Here is a 6,000-nt window from a genome sequence, read left to right on the forward strand (position 1 = left end):
ACTGTAAAAAGTTGGATATGTATATTATAATTCCTAGAGCAAAAATTGAAAATATAGTACCACTCTTTATAGCCAAAAATCAAATAGATATATTAAAACGAGTACTAAAAATATTCAACTAATCCAAAATAAGGAAGGAAAGCAGGAACAGAGGAACAAAAAACAGGAGACAAACAGAAAAATAAGAAAATGTTAAACTGAGAACAACCATATCAATAATTACCTGAAATGCAAAGGGTCTGAACATATCAATTAAAAGGTAGAGATTGTCAGATTGGGAAAAAAAGAAACAAGACTCAACTCTATGTTATCTGGAAGGAACTTAATTTAAATATGAAGATTAGAGAGGTAGTACAGGCATTGTATAATAATAAAAGGGTCAATTTGTCAAGAAGATGGAACACTCTTAAATATAGTATGCAGTTAATAACAGATATCTAAAACACATGTAGCAAAAACTGATGGAACTAAAAGGAGATATAGAGAAATCCACAGTTATACTTGGAGACTTCAGTACTTCTTTCTAAATAATTGATAAACAAGTAGATGGAAAATCATCAAGGATATATAAGACCTAAATAACACTATAAACCGACTTAAGTAACATTTTTTAGAACATTCTACCCAAGAACAGAATATGTATTCTTTTCAAGTGCCCACAGAACATACACTAAGATACATCATATTCTGGGCCATAAAGCAAATTTTAAGAATTTTTAATAAATTAAACCCACACAAAGTATGTTCTCAGACTGTAACAGAATCAAATTAGAAATCAATAACAGAAAATTCCGAAATATTTGTAAGTTATCAACGTACTTGTAAATAACCCATGGGCCAAAGAGGAAATTTTAAGGGAAATGAGAAAATATTTTGGATTGAATATTTGAAAATGATAACGTAACATATCAAAATTTATGGGTTGCACCTAAAGCAGTGAGTACAGGGAAATTTATAGCTTTAACTGTTTACCATATTTTTACACAAATAACACACGCCTTTTATGTTCGTTTGCCAGCTGTGCCGCCTGCCTGCAAGGTATTTTCATAAGCAACACTATGCCAATTTTTTTTTACATGTTGCTGTAAAAAAAATTAGCATAGCACACTTACAAAAATATCTTGCAAGGGGAGGGTGCAGCTGGCAAACAAATGTAGAAGGTTCTTATTATTTGCATAAAAATATGGTATATTCAAAAAGAAGAAAGGTCTCAAATAATAACCTAAGCTTCCACCTTAAGAAACTGGAAAAACAAGACCAAATTAAACCTAAAGCAAGCAGGAGGGAAAAAATAATGTGATGGTTAAGGTTGTGTGTCAGCTTGGTTGGGCCATGATTCTCAGTAGTTTGGCAGTTATGTAATGATGTAATTAGGCAGTTACATAATGATGTAGTTATCCTCCATTTTGTGATATAATGTAATCACTTCCACGATGTGATCAGCCAATGAGTTATAAGGGGAATTTCCTTGGGGGCGTGGCCTGTATCCAATATATATGGACATTATGGCAAAGCTTGCTGGTTTTTGCTCACTCTGGATCCTGCATCCAGCTCATTATCATCTGACTTCCAGTTTGGGACATCAGCTGGTAGCCTGCCATATTACCTGCTGATCTTGGGATTCATTGGCCTCCACAGCCTGTGAGCCGGCAGCCTACTGTTTTACCTGCTGATCTTGGATTCATCAGCCTCTGCAGCCCATGAGCCAGCAGCCTGCTGTTTAACCTGCTGATCTTAGGTTTGTCAGCCCCTGCAGCTACATGAGTCAGGAGAAGCCTCCAGCCTGACACCTGACCCATGATTGGGAGACTTGCCAAACTCTACAGCTGTATAGGCCATTTCCTTGAGGTAAATCTCTCTCTCTGTGTATGTGTGTGTGTGTGTGTGTGTGTGTGTGTGTATATGTGCTTATTTATATATACGTATATATACTTCGCTGGTTTTGCTTCTCTAGAGAACCCAGCCTAAGACAAATAATAAGAGCAGAATGTAATGAAATTGAAAACAGAAAAACAATAGAGGAAAATCAATGAAATTAAAAGCTGATTCTTTGAAAAGATCAATAAAATTGATAAACTTCTAGCCAGAATGAGCAAGAAAAAAAGAGAGAAGATACAAATTACTAATAAAACCAAAAATCCCATTGCCATTAAGTCAATTCCGAATCATAGAAACCTTATAGGACAGAGTAGAACTGCCCCATAGGGTTTCCAAGGAGTGGCTGGTGGATCTGAACTGCCAACCTTTTGGTCAGTAGCCAAGCTCTTAACCACTATACCACCAGGGCTCCAAATTACTAATATCAAGAATGAAAGAAGGGATATCACTATAGCCACTTCAAACCAGGGCTTCTAATTCTTGGCTCATTCCGGTTCCCTTCCTGGGAACTTGTTACAAATGCAAATTGTCAGTAGGGAACTTGTTACAAATGCAAATTCTCAGCTGGCGGTAGTGGTTTGAACTGGAACAAACCGGTTCAAAGCCCTGCTTCAAACATTATAAGGATAATAAGAAAATACTACAAATAACTCTATGCCTATAAATCTGACAACTTAGATGAAACAGACCAATTTCTTGAAAGACACAAACTACCAAAACTCACTCAGGAAGAAGCAGAAAACATGAATAGTCCTATGTCAATTAAATAAATTTAATTCATAGATTAAAACCTTCCAGTGAAGAACACGCCAGTCCCAGATGTTTTACTGGCAAATTCTACCAAACATTTTAAGGAAAAAATAATGCCAATTCTATACAAACCCTGGAAATTAAAAAAGGATGTACACTCCCCAACTCATTTTATGAGGCCAATATTATCCTGATACCATAATGAGAAAGAGATTACAAGAAAAGAAAACTACAGACCAATATCCCACATAAACATAGACACAAGAATCTTCAAAATATTAGCAAATGGAATCCAGAAACATATTTTTAAAAGTAATACAAGTAGAATTTAGTCCAGGAAAGCAAATTTGGTGCAACTCAAAAATCAATGATGTAATTCACCATATTAGCAGACTGAGGAAAAAAACCACATGATCATCTCAATTGATGCAGAAAACACATTTAACAAAACTTGACATCCATTCATGATAAAATCTCTCAGGAACTAGAAAGGAAACTTTCTTTAATAAAGACCTTCTACAAATAACCTACAGCTAACATTACACTTAAAGGTGAAAGGCTGAGTGCGTTCTCCCTAAGATTGGGAACAAGACAAGGGTGTTCATTCTTACACTCCTATTCAACAGCATCCAGAAAGTTCTAACCAGTGCAATAAGGCAAGGTTAAAAAAAAAAAAAGACATATGAGTTGGAAAGGAAGAAATAAAACCTCATCTATTCATAGAAAATATGGCTGTCTATGTAAAAAATTCTACAAAAAAAGCTCCTATAACTAATTAATAAGTTTAGCAACCCAAAACACAGGATACAAGCTCACAATACAAAAATCAGTTGTATTTCTATATACTGGCAATGCACACTTAGAAAACAAAGTTAAATAAACAATATATTATTTATAATAGCACCAAAATAATGACATACTTAGGGATGAGTCTATAAAAATTTAAGTCAAGGTGGATCATAGTTCTAAATGTAAGACGTAAATCCATAAAACCTTTAGGAGAAAAATCTTTGTCAATTTGGGTTAGGCAGAGTTTTCAACTGCAATGTTAAGTCATGATTTACAAAAGGAAAATTGATATATTGGGATTTATTGAAATTAAGATTTTTTTCTTTGAAAGACATTTTTAAGGAAATGAAAAGACAAGCAACAACCTGAGAGAAAATATTTGCAAATCATATTTTTGACAAAGGACTTGAATCCAGAATTTATAAAGAACTCTCAGAGCTCAATAATAAGAAAATAAACAGTAAAATAAAAGAAAAAACATAGACAAAAGATTTGAACACTTTACCCAGGACCATATATGAATGGCAAATAAGCATATGAAAAGATGCTCAACATCATTAGTAATTGTTGTTGTTGTTAGGTGCCATTGAGTCGGTTCCAACTCATAGCAACCCTATGTATAATAAAATGAAACACTGCCCGGTCCTGCACCATCCTCACAGTCACCATAATGCTCATGCCCATTGTTGCAGCCACTGTGTCTGTCCATCTCGTTGAAGGTCTTCCTCTCCTTCACTGACTCTCTACTTTAACAGGTATGATGTCCTTCTCCAAGGACTGATGCCTCCTAATAACATGTCCAAATTATGTGAGACATAGTCTCACCATCCTTGCTTCTAAGGAGCATCCTGGCTGTACTTCTTCCAAGACAGATTTGTTCCTTCTTTTGGTATATTCAGTATTCTTTGCCAACACCATAATCCAAAGGCGTCAATTCTTCTCTGGTCTTCCTTATTCTTTGTCCGGCTTTTGCTTGCATGTGAGCCGATTGAAAACACCATGGCTTGGGTCAGGCACACCTTAGTCTTCAAGGTGACATCTTTGCTTTTTAACATTTAAAGGGAGGTCTTTTGCAGCCGATGCCAAATGCAATGCGCTGTTTGATTTCTTGGCTGCTGCTTCCGTGAGTGTTGACTGTGGATCCAAGTAAAATGAAATCCTTGACAACTTCAGTCCTTTCTGTTTATCATGATGTTTCTTATTGGTTCAGTTGTGAGGGTTTTTGTTTTCTTGTTGAGGTGTAATCCATACTGAAGGTTGTGGTCTGCAATCTTCATCAGTAAGTACTTCAAGTCCTCTTCACTTTCAGCAAGCAAGGTTGTGTCGTCTGCATAACGCAGGTTGTTAAAGAGTCTTCCTCCAATCTGGTGCCCCATTCTTCTTCATATAGTTCAGTCTCTCAGATTATTTGCTCAGTATACAGATTGAATAGGTGTAGTGAAAGGATACAACCCTGACACACATCTCTCCTGACTTTAAACCACACAGTATCCCTTTGTTCTGTTCAAAAGACTGCCTCTTGATCTGTGTACAGGTTCCTCATAAGCACAATTAAATGTTCTAGAATTCTCATTCTTCTCAATGTTATCCAAAATTTGTTATGATCTACACAGGTCGAATGCCTTTGCATAATCCATAAAACACCGGTACACATCTTTCTGGTATTCTCTGCTTTCAGCCAGATCCATCTGACATCAACAGTGATATCCCTTGTTCCCCATCCTCGTCTGAATCTGACTTACATTTCCGGCAGTTCCCTGTCAATGTACTGCTGCAGGTGCTTTTGAAGGATCTTCAGCAAAATTTTACGTGTGTGTGTGATGTTAATGATATTGTTTGATAATTTGTGCATTCAGTTGAATCACCTTTTTTGGGGGTATGTATAAATATGGATCTCTTCTAGTTGGTTGGCCAGGTAGCTGTCTTCCAAATTAATCATTAGGGAAATGAAAATTAAAACCACATGAGATACCACTGTTGTTGTGTGCTGAGTCAATTTAGACTCATAAGAGCCCTATATGACAGAGTATAACTGCCCCATAGGGTTTCTTCCTAGGCTGTAGTCTTTAAGGGAGTGGATCACCAGGTCTTTTCTCTTACAGAGCTGATGGTGGGTTTGAACTGCCAACATTTCAGTAGCAGCCTAGCACTTAACCATTGTGCCACCAGGGCTCCTTGAGATACCACTATACACCTATTAAAGTTACAAATATATATACACATACACGGAAACTTTGGTGGCGTAGTGGTTAAATGCTATGGCTGCTAACCAAAAAGTCAGCAGTTCAAATCAGCCAGGCACTCCTTGAAAGCTCTATGGGGCAGCTCTACTCTTCCCTGTAGGGTCACTATGAGTTGGAATCGAGTCGACGGCAGTGGATTTTATATATATACATATACCAAAAACCTGACAATACCACTTCCTGGCAAGGATATAATGCAACTAGAGGAGCTTCATTCACAATTATCAAAACTGGAAACAACCCAAATATTCCTCAATTAGAAAATGGATTTACAAACTGTGGTATAACCATACAGTGGAACGCTACTCAGCAATAAAAAGGAATGAACTATCGATACACG

This window comes from Loxodonta africana, chromosome 24 (assembly GCF_030014295.1).
Source record: "Loxodonta africana isolate mLoxAfr1 chromosome 24, mLoxAfr1.hap2, whole genome shotgun sequence".
Lineage (NCBI taxonomy): Eukaryota > Metazoa > Chordata > Mammalia > Proboscidea > Elephantidae > Loxodonta > Loxodonta africana.